The sequence below is a fragment of the Chionomys nivalis genome, chromosome 17 (genome assembly GCF_950005125.1).
Source record: "Chionomys nivalis chromosome 17, mChiNiv1.1, whole genome shotgun sequence".
NCBI classification, from domain to species: Eukaryota; Metazoa; Chordata; class Mammalia; order Rodentia; family Cricetidae; genus Chionomys; species Chionomys nivalis.
This window is the reverse complement of record NC_080102.1, coordinates 53745252-53760809: the sequence shown is the minus strand read 5'-3', so window position 1 is coordinate 53760809 and position 15558 is coordinate 53745252. Positions and strand designations below refer to the sequence as shown.

The 15558-nt window shown below is 43.5% G+C and overlaps 1 pseudogene; it reads left to right on the top strand.

The window, feature by feature from the left end:
* The first annotated feature begins 5818 nt into the window (after nucleotides 1-5818).
* LOC130888405 (tyrosyl-DNA phosphodiesterase 2-like) lies at nucleotides 5819-15288 on the top strand (annotated as a pseudogene).
* The last annotated feature ends 270 nt before the right edge of the window (nucleotides 15289-15558 follow it).

The following is a 15558-nucleotide window of genomic DNA, read 5'->3' as shown; positions in this document are numbered from 1 at the left end:
GCTATGATCCCTTAATGGATTAACAGTAGCTTCTCCAGATTACTACCTGACGCTTCCTAGTCTTTCCTGCGATGTTCATTTTCACCAAGCTCATTTTGCGTCTTGTTTTTGCTGCTCTTCTTCATGGTGGGGGCTTTGCATAGGTCTTAGATTGCTTATGGCTGTCCATCTTTTCTTTTAAAAAGCAATCACCCTTACTGAGTTATATTTCATATACCATGTAATTTACCCGCTTAATGTGTCCACATCTCCAGTTTGTAGTTATAATAACAGAGTTGTTCAAATACATTTATAATAAACCTCAAATAGTTTTAATAATTCATTCGCTTGCAGCACTTTACCCCTTTTAATTGTTAGATAATATTTCAGTGACCGAACCCACCACATTTTTGTTTATTCATTCATTAATTTACAGATAATTGAATTGGTTCTGCTTTTTGACTACTGTGGAAACAGCTGTTGTGCACATTCATGTACAAGTATTTATGTAGGAATATTTTTTCATCTTTTTTTGACATGCAATAGGAGCAGGATTGTTAGATCTTAACTCTCTATATAACTTTCTAAGGAACTACCAGGGAGGGTTTTCAAAATTCTTAAAGCTATTATCTACCCACCTACATTTTCAGCCGTTCCTGTCCTTGCCGATAGTGCTTGTCTGCTGTGGCCATCAGACGGAGGCAGTAGGCGGTGTTTATTGTAGTTTTGATGAGCAATTCTGCAGTGATGAAGGATGTTGGCCATTCTTTCATGTGCAAATCGACAATGCCTTAGTTCTCATTGAAGGAGCACCTCTGCATACAATTTCTTTGTCAACATTTAATTGGGCTATTCATTTTTTATTACTAATTCATAAATGTTTTTATTATGCTTTAAACGCAAGTTCTTAATCAGAATATATGATTACAGGCTTCCTCTCTCATTCTGTGGGTTGTTCTTTTAACCTCTTGACCTTTTGACAAGTGTACTCTGTAGCTCTAATGATGTCTAGTTTGGTGTGTACATGTGTGTTCATGTGTGCATGTGCTTTCTGTATCATATTTAGGAAAAGTTCCTCCTAACTTGAAGTTGCAAATATTGACTCCTCTGTATTTTTCTGTGAGTTTTATCATGATGTTTGAGTGTATTTGAGTTTCACCATGTGCAGCATAGAGACAGAACTTGGCGTCATCTTGTTCTAGTGAATATTCAGTTGTCCCATTTGTTGAAAAGACTTCCTTCCTCCCACGGAGGTGCTGTGTGCAGTGGTGATAAGGCTGAGTAACTGGCAGGCTTTATTCTTGGGTAACAACAACGAGCTAACCTTTCCTCTGAACTCCATAGAAAGGTAATGTTCAACAAGTCACTGTTGTCAACCCTGAAGCTTCGCTCCCTGTACCTGCTGCTTCCTGGTACAGGTCATCTCTCAGTTTTGTCAAACAATTAGCATAAAACTGTTTAAGGACAAGTGAACATGGGTGGGTAGGGAAAGACCTCCATCCATCTATGTGGCTCGGAGATCTGTAGGAATTCAACCATTATGAACACAGACTTCTTTCCAGTTTGCCCCAGATTTAACTTTTTTTTTTCTTTTTTCTTTTCCTTTTTTTTATTGAAAAAATTTCCGCCCCCTCCCCAGATTTAACTTCTTGCCATACTCACATGTCGGTGCTTCCAAGTCGTGGAACTTCTTATGAGTTTCCATGGAGCCAGGGGACTCATTCCCTACCAGTGCTTCCTGCAGTGGGCACTCCATCTTAGCTGCCCCACCTGGCTAACCACTGCCCATGCTTCTAGTCTCATCATCAAAGATGTCTGGAAAGTTTCATTTGCTATGGTAGATATTCGTTTCTGGTTTTGCTCATTTCTTATTTTAATGGATTCAGGAATGATAGCGGTACTATGTAGGCCACATTTAGGAGTACGTTTCTCTTCAGTTCTAACTGTGCACAGCTTCAAGGGGACTTTGCTCCATACTGATCACGGTTCTTGGTAAGAGGAAGTTCTGTCTTGACAAATACACATCCACAGTTAAGGATGGAGAATAATAGGAAACAATTTTGATGAATCAGAGCCTAACAATCAGTATTTGCCTCCCTGATGGCAGGCATAAAGCATCTGTTTTCCCATTAATTATCAAGCTTGATGATAAATAAATGTTTGGCAAATGAAGAGAAAGATTAATAAGCAGCTGTGTAGTGCTGTCTGAGGTTTCTAGTCCTGCCCAGTTCCTGCAATTGTTAGGTCCCAAAGAAATCACACAGAGGTCTACTGATTGACCCATTAGCTCAGACTTATTTATTTATTTAAGATTTCTGCCTCCTCCTCCCCACCACTGCCTCCCATTTCTCTCCCCCTCCCCTAATCAACTCCCCCTCCCTCAGCAGCCCGAAGAGCAGTCAGGGTTCCCTGCCCTGTGGGAAGTCCAAGGACCTCCCACCTCCTTCCAGGTCTAGTAAGGTAGCTCAGACTTCTTATTAACTCTTGTAACTTATATTAGCCCATTATTCTTGTCTATGTTAGCCACATGGCTTGGTACCTTATTTGGTGAGGCAGTCACATCTTGCTTCTTCTGAGTCTGGGTCAAGATTGAGTCCTCTTCCCAGAATTCTCCTGTTTTCATAGACCCTTTACTTCCTATCTGGTTGTCCTGCCTATACTTCCTGCCTGGCTACTGGCCAGTCAGCGTTTATTTAAAATATAAGTGACAGAATACAGAACATTGTCCCACACCAGTGTAGCATGACTGTAATATACACATTCCTTCAGTACTCCAGTGGCAATTTAATTCTTTTTATGTCCTGACTCGGGAGAGGTAGATAAAATACTGCATTTCTTTCATTTCTTGCAACCATTGCACTGAAGCTAAACTTGTATGTTACTCATACATACGTCATGACAGGCTATTAGATGTAAGAATCTACTCCCAGTTCAAAGAAATCCGACTTCAAAGCAAAGCTGAACTCGTTTTTAAATCAATCATCTCAAATTCTGCCTGCCACCAACAGAAAAAGACGAAGCGTTACTGTCCACCAGCTTTGGGCTAAAATTGAGTTTAGTCAGTCTCACCCATCTTGGTGATTATGAAGGAAAATTATGTTTGCAAAGGATACTGGTATGTTGCATCAATGTTACTTACCTTTTTAGAAAGTTTTCTTTTATTTTATGTGCATGAGCATTTGCCTGTGTGTTTATCTGTGCACCCCATGCATGCCTAGTGCCCAAGGAGGCCAGAAGAGGGCATCAGGTCCCCTGAAACTGGAGTTCCAGTCAGTTTTAAGTCTCCTTGAGGGGGCTGGGAACTGAACCCAATCCTCTGCAAGAACAGCAAGAGTTCCAGCAAATAAATCATCTCTCCATCCCCCAGATTATTTATTTTTAAGTCTGTTGCAATATGTGAGATGAGGAGAGCATGTCCTTTGAATATACTTTGGTCTCATTTGGTCATAAAAATTTGGAACAATACTTAGACAGACGTTGCCTAGAGATGATTACGACAACTTTGATATTCTGATAAGAAGCCACCAAGACACCATGATGAGTCAAGTAAGTTACTCAAGATTGAGGGAGCAGAAGAGAAAGAGGCCAAGGCCATCACATTGTCATGGTACTGTTTCCTGTGGTTCTGCTTAACCACATATACATGGATCTGTGATTTGACACACCAGTAAAATCTGGGAATAGAAAATACAAAGTAGGAGATACTGGTGTTTTACTTCTCAGAATGCTTAGTTTCCTGAGAAAGCCTCCTGTGACATTTAGATTCATCCCGTGTGAACAGTTAAGTTGGCCTCAGCCACAGTCAGTATCTTGGATTGTTGCCTGGCGATTTCTCAAGATTGTTGGAAGGTGTCGTGGCCTGTCTTTTCAAGAATAGTTGAGACATGATCAAAAAGAGAACATGCTTCCACTCTTCCAAAAGAAAAAAAAAAGTCAATCTGAAGTATTTCTTTCCAAAGGGAGAGAAAATTATTTGACCTGAACTGAGCTTAGCTTAGTAATTACAGGCATGTTGTTTGGTGTTAGCTTAAATCACCTTCTAGCTGGTAACACCTATTCATTTTCTCTGTTAGCATCTACTAGATATGTTTCAAAAGTAGATGGTCATGGTTTTTAAACTTCTGAGATAATCATAGTAATTTGAAAGGTCATTCATAATACTGTCATTGTATAAATATTTTATTCACAGAACCAAATACTGAGCTTACGGGGAAACAGAGACATAAATGTTTTATTACCATTTATAGAAAACTAGAGACTCTTTGAAGCACCAGCCTACTAAATGTACTTTAACTACATTGTAGAATATTCCTTGTCTGAGTTATACTTAAATAATTACATTTCTTGCATCTTAAGTCACCTGTTTTTTTGTGTGTATGTGGGTAGGGATGGTGTGCACACATGTGTACATACGCCCATGCCTGTGGAAGTTAGGAGTCAATCTGGGGTGGGGAGCTTTCAAGATCAGTCTACTACTTGTTTTTCTTTGCAAGTGTATTATTATTAATTAATTAATTTATATAGATCCTCTCACTGGGACCTGGAGCTCATCAGGTAGGCTAGTCTGGATGCCCAGCAAGCCTCAGGAATCCATCAGTCTCTACCTCCCCAGAACAAGCAGGTATTACCATGCCTTGCTTTATATGTTGGCACTGAGGATGAAACTCAGGTCATCATGTTGGCACAGCAAGCACTGTATGGACCAAGCTATCTCCTTAATCTTTACCTACCTCATGAAGTCTCTTTGTTTTGGATGCTAGACCTTATGAGCTCTCCTATAAGCAAATGCTCCTTGCTCCTGGCTCATATACTTGGTTATAGAATATTTGAAAAAATATTCACTTAAAATTTTTATTTACGTGCATTGTGTGCACACATCTGTGGTATTGTAGAGGCCAGAGAGGGTATTGGATACTCTGTGGCTGGAATTGCAGGTGATAACGAGCCACCTGATGTTGGTGTTGAGATGTGAGCTTGGGTCTTCAGGAAGAGCAGTAAGCTCTCTTTTACTACCAAGCCATCTCTGCAGCAAAGAACAGTAAATGTCAAACTGAAAACTGTATGGAGCATTATAATGTTACTATATAAAAAACATCTGCTGTTCACCTTCACAGAGTCTATATGCATCTGTTTGACTTTCGTTAAAATTGTTTTTGGGGGTGTGTGGCACACACCACAGCTTGTGTGTGGAGATCAATGGACAACTTGGAAGAGCTGGTTCTCTCTTGCCAGCCCCTACTTCCTTTAATATACAATTCTCCGATTTTACAAGCATTCACCTAATTTTTTTTAAAAGTCTTTCTTGGAACCTAGCAGTAACTTTTCTCTATTTGATAGTTTGTTTTTATTTCTCAATTATTTCCTTCTTCGGCTCATCATCTTTCTTTTAGTTAGGCGCTGGATCTTTTGAATGCATCCTCTTTTTCTTCTATTGTCCTCTATCGTGTGTGTGTGTGTGTGTGTGTGTGTGTGTGTGTGTGTGAGAGAGAGAGAGAGAGAGAGAGAGAGAGAGAGAGAGAGAGAGAGAGAGAGCAGGTGGACAGTGGACAGTCACAGATTTCTTGGTTCTTGACTTACATTGTGTTTGATACTGAGCCTCTGGGGAGTCCCTATCTCCCCCTCCCATGCTATCACAGGAACACTAGGATTTAGGGTTATAGATGCGAGCCATCACATCCAGCTTTACTTAGTTTGTGGTCCTCAATCTTGCATGGCCACTCTCCTAGTTTACTGATCTCCCAGTCTTTAACTAGAAGAAGTAGAATACCAATTCTGAGGGAACTCTCTTGGGTCAGATTCCCTGGGTTTGAATCACAGCTTAGCTGTCGTCAGCGATACCATGTCGGCATGTCAGGAAATATTGCTAGTTTATTCTCGGCTTGGTAGATCAGCAATAGGATTACAAGGCGGGTTCAGTTGCACATGCCCCAAAACAGCCGCTCACGAGGCTGGGGCTGAGTATGGAGAGAGCTCATCCTGTGAGACGAGCCCAGGCAACGTGAGGCTCCGTAGTAAGAAAGCATGAATGGAAGTAAGGTCTATGCTACATGCTTGCAATAGCCCAGTCACCCCTGTTACCCATATTTCCTTCATTACGGGGTCTTTTCACATTGTTCTGTGATTTAATCCTATAATTATTTTATCTGGTTGCCCAGTTCATGTTCAGCAAACTCGGGACATTATATCTAGCTGTAAATCTTTTCTTATTTATTCCGTGTTTCCTGGGTTCCTCTCAGAAAATAAAGAGCTATTTTAGAGAATCATTTATTTTTGCCATTTAGCACATTTAAAAGCAAAAACAACAAACAAACAGAGTTCCCTACGGAGAATGAATTTGGTCCCCCCCACCTCTGCATATGTGTTTGTGTGTGTTAGTATGACTGTGTGCACCGTGTACACGTAGGCGGACACATACACGGGTGCACACAGTATGGAGGTGAGGACTCCACATGTGGTATGCTCCTCTAACGCTCTTCATGTTTGTTTTTAGAGACAGGGTTTCTCATTGAATTCAAAACTTACGCATTTGGCTGGGATGGCCAGCCATTAGATTTCATAGATCTGCCTGTCTCCCGAAGAGCTGGGATTACGGGTGTCTGCCTTCATGCCTGGCTTTTTCTTTAATTTCTGATGATCCAAATTCAGGTCCACAGGCTCGTGTGGCATGCACTTTGCCAGCCAGGCCTCTTCTCTAGCCCACAAGTTCAGTTTTATTCTCATGATTGACACGAACAATCTGTACCCCCACTTTATCTTCTTTTTCTAACTATATTCCAGAAGGTTTTGGTCGTGCTGATCCAAGTATTCGGCGTCTTTGGTGCATCCTCTGAGGTAGAGGAAGGTAATTTTGTTCTCTTTAACATTTTGTTTTCTGTTATCTGCAGAGCGGCCAGACATGGGGTAGAGTATCATGGTGTCTTGGATGCTCTCCAGGCACAAATATCATTTCTCAGACCATAAAAGGAGCCTCGGAGATTTTGGCAACCAGGATGGTGCTGACTCAACTCAGAAGGGCTAACTTTATGCTGACGGGCACAGCAGAGAAAAGAAAACACAAAACAGCAAAGGGGCCACCACAGACCACAGTTCTCAAGCATGCTGTGCTAAGACGAAGAACTCTGCAGCGCTTTTGTGTCCACGCATGCCCTGCTTGTCATGTATGCCGTTATCCCTTTCCTAGATTATCCACTCCAGGTAGGCACTTTAACCCACACTGCCAATGGGAAAACGGATGCCTAATACCTTGCGGCACGTCAGAATGTCAAACCCAGGTCTATCACATATCAACACGCAGGTGCCTTCCTCTCTCTGTGTCATAGTAACTCTTTAGAAGTCAGAAGTTGGTAAGAATCTTCAGATCTCATAGAAACGATCAACAAAGAGAAATCCTCAAGATCTGCTAATCTTCCTTCAGCATGTTGGATGTATTATAATTTTCCACACTAACATGTGGAAATGCATCACAGCTTTCTATACTTCACCGACTGATTTGCAGGCAGAGCAGACCAGTAGATTTTCCCCGTTTCCCAGGTACTGCAGTAGTTGTATAGCCAAATCAGACTCAATGACTTCTTCGTCGGCTTCACCCCGTTCAACACATAGAGCAACGATGCATTCATGCCTGTGGTTGGTACTGAACACATGCTTGCCTGCCCTCCCTGAGCTTACTGCTTCTTTGAATGTTGGCAGCCGTACCTCAAGTCATAGGTAGGGCTCGAAGAAGGCCAAGAAACCAAACAATGCTCCCACATTCCAGAACTCTCACTGGAGCATGATGGGAAAAGCACAGCGGCCTTCAGCAGGCCACTCCTGTTGTCAGTTCCGGATCGAGAGAGTTTCATGCATGAGGGAACCGCTCATGAGTGATCGGGACTGCTCTCGTCCTAGGTCGCAGGCTCTGGAAAGCCACGCGCTTGGCTTTTTTGTCTGAATTCCTTCTCAGATCCCAGGGTTGGCTGGTGTGTGAGCACACAGTAGGTCCTGCACCCAGTGCCAGCTGTGGGTTTTCCTCTTTGCGCGCTCTGATGGCTCAGGTGGTTACTTAGTGCAGCGCTGCTTTGTGGGAGCTAATTGATTTGGCCCCCTACGCTTGCAGGTGAGGATCTCCATCAAGGCTAATAACCACTTGCCCTCAGAGGCCACGCCTGAACCTTCCCTTGGCCACATCCTGTTTTTAACTGAAGTACACTTGCAGGGGGAGGGGCCCTCCGTGCCCCCTCTAATCCAGTCCTCCTCAAACTCCTGCATGTGTGAGAGTCATCAGTGCACTTGTTAAGATACAGGCGGCTGGTGCTCCATCCCGAGGACTTCCATTTCACTTGTTCTAGGATGGAGTCCAAGGTGGACGTTCCCGGCATTCATCGCTTCGGTGCCTAAACAAAGCATGGCAGTCTTCAAAGCCTCTGCTTGGCCGGCGAAGACACTAAGGCTTTGTGAGACAAGCAGAGAAACACCTAAGCGCCCTGGTTTTCCCTTTGAACTGAATGAAAATGAGGGAAGGCTCTAATGAGCCTCTCATTTAGTGATTCCCAAAGACTCCTAGGCAAGCGTCAGCATCACCGTCAGCATCACAGGGGCACCCAGGAGGGATGCAGCTCTCGGGCTCTCACCTAGGCACCATTAGAATGTTGCCGATAGAGCCCCACAGGCCCCAGTAATAAAAGTGGGAATCACTGCCTCAGGCCCATGCTCACATGACAGAGTGACCCACCCCAGCTGAACTTGAGGGGATCACCGTAGATCCACACTAGCAGTAAGAGCAGAGCAGAGGCGGAGTCTGTGTCTCTTCCTTGCCCAGTGTGTGTAGGTGTGAATCACAGCATCAGTCAGGTCCCGGCGCTAGAAGGGTCCTTCAGTGTGTCCTGCACAATGACACCCATCTCCCTTCTCCACAGGACCCCTTCTCGTTCCCACCAGTGTCACCTACTAATCTGCTTTCCGCTTCTAAAACGTAGTCATCTGAAAAATGTCCCATGAGGAATGGGAAGTGGATGGCTCAGTGAGTGAAGCGCTTGCTGCACAAGCATGGGGACCTAAGGGTAAATTCCCTGGCACCCACGTAAAAGCATGTGTGTGTAACTGGCATGGGGTGTGTGCAGAGGCATGTGTGTGTAACTGGCATGGAGTGTGCAGCAACGTGTATGTAACTGGTATGGGGTGTGTGTAGCGGCATGTGTGTGTAACCGGCATGGGGTGTGTGCAGTGGCATGAGTGTGTAACTAGCATGGGGTGTGTGTAGCTGCATGAGTGTGTAATTAGCATAGGGTGTGTGTAGCTGCATGAGTGTGTAACCAGCATGGGGTGTGTGCAGTGGCATGAGTGTGTAACCAGCATGGGGTGTGTGCAGCGGCATGAGTGTGTAACCAGCATGGGGTGTGCAGCGGCATGAGTGTGTAACCAGCATGGGGTGTGTGCAGCGGCATGTGTGTGTAACTGGCATGAGGGTTGGGGGTGGGAGTGAGGTGCGGACAGGTGGGCAGCAAACTTCCACTTCTGAGACGCATCCCCAGGCTTTCAGTCCATATTTCTAATTTCATCCTTTTGTTGATGCTTTTGATCTAAGTTTTAAAATTTCTTTAGTTTTTCGACACTAATGTGGTGGACCTGGGGTTTGTGACTGAGTCTGTAGCTTTTTGTCACTTTCATGCCTTTCACAGGATAAAAGGTTTTCATTTGGATGACATTCAGTTTATTGCGATTTCTTTTTTGTAGGAAAATGGCACATAGTGACTCAAACAGAAGCATGGTACAGGATGATTGACAGGGATCACGTACGCCTTTCCAGGGTAGCCTGTAAAAGACGTCAAGTCCACTTGCTTCTCTGTATAGAAATTTTTAGTGGCAGCTGGGTGGTGGTGCTTCTCGGGAGGCAGGTGGATCTGTGTGAGTTCGAGGCCAGCCTGGTCTACAAGAGCTAGTTCCAGGCCAGGCTCTGAAGCTACAGAGAAACCCTGCCTCGGAAAACAAAACAAACAAAAAAAGGCGAGGCTTCCCTCTGCTTCCAGCCTCCGGTGCCCTTAGTATGAAGTTTAGGCTTTGCACCATTGGAAGCACCATGCCACCCTTCACTGTTTTCTCACAAAAGGGACAATCCTGGATTTCTGGAAAGTCACAGGAAAGGCTGAGTCATCTTCAGTGTCCTTCCCTCTCCATAAACCCTTTCAGGCTTTACCGCATCTCCATGATTCCCTTTCCATGGACTGCCCAACGCTGACTTCTCTGAGTCTGAAGTGCCCTGTGGCAGGATGAGCACCCCTCCTTTCCTACCCCTTCCTCTCCACTCCTTGAATGGAAGGACTCTTTCTTTCCTTCTGTCTTCCCACCGCCTTTCAAAATGCCCACTGCACAGGCAGCCCACTCCCGTTCCCTGGCTCCTGATCTACAGCCCCCTCACAGCACCACCCAGCAAGCAAGGAAAGGAAACAGAACCAAATGGAAATGTTAGCTCACAAATTAACGTCATTCACAGAGCCTCTGATCAGCTTCCACAAGATTCCGTAGCTACAATGCGTCCTTCATTATCCAGCCCTGTGTGGTCGGTCTTCAGGCAAAATGTTTTATAATTGGCTCATCAATTGTTTCTCTAACTCCTTAGTGAGAATTGTTTATCCTGTCTTAGGGATGAGGGAACTGAGCCCAGATAGGTCAGAAACTCCATCCAAAATTACCATCAAATCATTAGCCCTCACCAGGAAGCCTCTCTGGCTTTGGCCCTGTGGACGGCACTGAGAGCATCATCCAGCAGCACAGTGTTCCATGTTGAACCGTGAACAACAATTAAATAATGGTCATTAATTGAAATGTCTATTCAATGCAAGAACTGAACAAATGTGTCCTTGCATCAGTACTGAGTTCAAACAGGCAGGCTCCTGAGTCCTGCATGACGCAAGCCTACTGGTGAGTCTCTGACAGACAGAACAGATTCCCCTGGTTCCTACAGCATCTCTAACACTATAAGCAGACAAAACGTCACAAACACGGCTGCTTGTCTCCCCTTTCTGCCTTATTTGATCTGGGTTTCTTCCTCTGTTAACTGAGAGGTAGTGATGATGACCATTAGTTCTGGTTTCATTCCGATGTTGCGACACTCTGAGCAAAGCAACTTGGTGGAGGAAAAGGTTTGATTCCTAGACCTTCCTGGACCAGGACTGTTGCTGGGTCTCCACCCATCCTTGCCCCTTTTCCCAGTGGGCCACTGGCCTCTTAGGTCACGGTGGAAGCTGCTGCGTGCTGGCTCGCTTGCTCAGGCTGGTGGTTAGTTAACTGCGTTAGACAGGTCTAAGACCACCTGCTTAGATATGGTAGCACCCACATTGGGCTGGGTCCTCTTACCATAACTAACAATCAAGACAGACCCTCATCAACTGATGGAGGAATTACTTTCAATTAATAAAGAAAACTGCTTGGCCCTGATAGGACTGTAAATTAGATAGGCGGAGTAAACAGAACAGAATGCTGGGAGAAAGAAGCCGAGTAAGGAGTTGCCATGATTCTCCCACTCCAGACAGACGTAGGTTAAGATTCTCCCTGGTAAGCCAGCTCGTGGTACTACATTGGTGTGGATTTGAAGGTCAATTTTGTTATATGTATATGCATATTTTTAATCTTGATTAAGGTATTTTGATTGTATAGTTCATTAAAAAATGTAATGTATATAGGCTGTTAATGGATAATCATCGATAATTGTCAAGCTTTTAGTCATGTTAGTTAGATTTTCTAGATGTGCATAGATATATTTCAGCTAGATAGGCATTCTTCATATCTTTCAAAGACTGCAGAATATGGCATTTAATGTTTTAATAACTTAGGGCTTTTCATGATAATGAGACACATCTGCTCCTGGCAGCACCAATCTACTTCAAGAGGAAGATGGGCATTGAAGAGGCTCCTTATGGAGTTTGATAGCCATTTGGGCAAGAAACTGCTCTTGCCTGGACTGTTGCATAAACTGGACACAGAGAACCCTCAGAGAGAGGACTACTAAACTTGCCTAAAGGTGAGATGGTCTTTCGGGGTTCCTGACTCATGAGTCTGCGAGACATTCTGCAAGACACAGCAAAAAGTGACTGAACTGTCTTTGGAATTTCCTGCTTGACGAAAATGTCTGCTGGATACTATGGGCCTGTAGGCTGAAGATGGATGCCACAATGGTACAGAGGAACCTTGGGTGACTGTCCAGGCAGTGAGATGTCTCTGTCATTTCTAGTTTTTGGATCTCTTGTTTGCTTAGGTAATATTATATCCTTCTGGAGTCTTTGATGGAGTTGAAGAATGGTTAGTTATAGTTATAGTTTTCATTAGTTATGATAAAAGATAAAATAGATATAAATATTGTAACTGTAATTCTTGCTTAATAACTGTTCTATGTAATTTTACTATGTTAAAGTTAAAGCCTTTCTTTTTTGTTTAAACAAAAAAAGGGGAAATGATGGAGGAATTACTTTCAATTAATAAAGAAAACTGCTTGGCCCTGATAGGACTGTAAATTAGATAGGCGGAGTAAACAGAACAGAATGCTGGGAGAAAGAAGCCGAGTAAGGAGTCGCCATGATTCGCCCACCAGATACAGACGCAGGTTAAGATCTCCCTGGTAAGCCACCAGATCATGGTGCTACACAGAATATTAGAAATGGGTTAGATCAATATGTAAGAGCTAGCCAATAAGAGGCTGGAACTAATGGGCCAGGCAGTGATTAAAAGAATACAGTTTCCGTGTAATTATTTTGGGGCATAAGCTAGCCATGCGGGCGGCTGGGTGCCGGGGACGCAGCCCTGCCGCTCCTGTTACAACAGAGTGCCGCACTTATTACAACAATCAACACATCCACGGGCCAATCTGATGTAGGAAACTTTCCTATATCAATGGAAACTTTCCTGCCAGATGACTAGACTGTGCCAAACTGACAACGAAAGCAAGCAAAATCGCCATTCTTCTCACATTGTCGGATTAACTTTGCTCTCCAATACTGTGGCCTCCAGAAAGAGGAAGGGGCCACTTAATAGTAAGAGTGGATACTAGGAACAGTTCAGGAAGATGGACCTCCATATGACCTGCTTTTCTGCTTCTAAGGTAGTACAGTCATAGAGTCCTTTTGAACGGGTAAGATCTGCAGATATTGTAGAGATAGGGGACCTTCTTGGACCAAGATTGTTGCTGGATCTCCACGCATCCTTGTCCCTTTGTCCAATGAGCATAGACCTACCAACCACATGGCCAGGATGTCAAAAACATCACTGACTTTTCAGCGAATGGACTAGTAACTATGTCTTTTAGCTACCAGAGTCTTGGTGAACACACCACAGCCCCAGATTCCCTGAGGTGAAGAGGAGAGTTCTTAAACCCTGGGACAGGCGCGCGCGCACACACACACACACACACACACAAGTTCATCTCAGAGCTTCCTGATTTGGGGAGCTTAATCACCAAGGTCCCAGTTGTCACCCAGTGGAATGGCACTGAAACCTACCATGGTAAGTGCTGAGGCCATGTGAAGGTGTGTGCCACCACTGTTCGACCTCTATTGGCTTAGCATTGCCTTTCTGATCTTTAGGCAAACTTTATTTATTAAGACATAATAAAATATTACTACATTTTCCTTTTTTGTCTAAAATTTAAAAAAAGGTTATAACTAATATAAGAAAAACTATATACAGTAAGTATAATAACTTTATACAATATATACAGGCAGGATATATACAGGCAGGAAGTATATCAATAATATCTGGTGCATTTGCATTTGACAAATTCAGGGAAAATACTCTATATCTGTCTTATCTTGGTGAGTTCAGAGTCTTGTACTTTCTATCATTATTACTTTCTATTATATTTATTATTTTTAAATTATTATTTATTATTATTTTTCTTATTATTTTACTTATTTCAATTTATTATTATTTATTATTACTTTCTATTATTATTATTATTACTTTCAATCATAATTTGTTTTCTCTGTCAGGTAAACAAGGAAAACTATAACTATCTAGTCTTCAGCTTCCTCAGAGACTCAAGAAGGAAATAATATTAACCAAGTAAGCAGGAAGTACAGGCAAGCAACTTCCAAAAAATGTGAGTAATGACAGAAACAGCTGGCCGCCCGGACAGACACCCAAAGTTCCTCTGCAATGTTGGGGCATCCATCTTCTGCCCACAGGCCTAGCATTTCCGACAGACTTTTCTGTGAAGCAGGATATTTTGAAGGGCTGTCCCTCCTTGTCCTGACAATGTTTGGCAGTCACTTTCTTTTGTGTTCTGCTTGTCCAATTAGGACAGCAGACTGTCAGCAGTCAAGGCAAGGGCATTTTTCATGCCCAGGGGCTTACTTTTGCTACAAAGAAAGTAAACTCCATGTGAAGTTTCTTTGATGCTTATTATCTTCCCTGAAGTAGATTGCTATGGTTACAGCATCTGGGAGCAATGCAGATACAGTGCAACCAGCAGAGGCACCAGTGTGAAGAGGCAGTGGCTCCAGTGCATGGAGGTTCCGTTGTTGGGGAAATGAGACACCATGATGGCCCACACCTTCCTGCCCAAGAACAAATGGCAGATGGAAAAAGTGCTGAGTACCTATTTTGAACCACCAGAGAATGGCCCTGTGTGGCCACACCAACCTCCGACATCCCTCAAATCTGAGGCCTTGGTATAGTCCAGATGTGGTATTTCTACAGGAAGTTATTCTTCCATATTGTGCCTACTTAAGAAAGAGAGCAAGAAGTTACAAAATTATTACAGGTAACGAAGAAGGAGATTTCACAGCTATACTGTTGAAGAAAAGAAGACAGATTTAAAAGTCAAGAGATTGTTCCATTTCCAAACACTAAATGGTGATAAAGCTCCTGTGTGTGAAAGTGAGTGTGGATGGATATGAATTTTGCCTTATGACATCCCATTTGGAGAGCACCAGAGAACATTCCGTGGAGCAAATAAGCCAATTAAAAATAGTTTTTCAGAAAACGTAAGAGGCTTGGGTTCCACTACTGTTCCGTTGGCAGGAGACACAAATTTAAGAGGTTAAGAAGTTATCAAATGCGGCGGTTTACCTGGCGATGTTTTTGATGGTTGGGAATTTTCAGGAAAACCTAAACATCACAGTATACACAGAATACGAAAATAAATAATAATCTCAGGATTCCTGCTGCTTGTAAGCATTGCTTTGAGCGAATATTTTTCAGAGCAGCAGAGGGCCACTTTAGTCCCCAAAGTTTAGACCTTGTCAGGTTAGAAAACTGGACTGTGCTAGATTTCCTAGTGAACATGCCGCACTGGTGGGCCACAGCCTCGCGGCAACACACAGATTAACAGAAATGGGCTGATGTAATAGTTAGCGCTAGCCAGTAAGAAGCCTAAGACACTGGCCAGACACTTGTAACTGATAATAAGTCTCAGCGTGGTTATTTCATAAGGGGCTGTGGGAACTAGCAGGGCCTAGTGGGCAGACAGAAACTGATCCAGTGGGACCAGGCAAAATGGAGCAAAAGCCTTCCGTCTACAGCCATGTTTCTCTGGGTTGTTCCTAGCAGGGGGTGTGACATTAAGCATGATGAGAATGTGTACGTAGTTTCTGTGAAGGGAGCAAGGGAGGC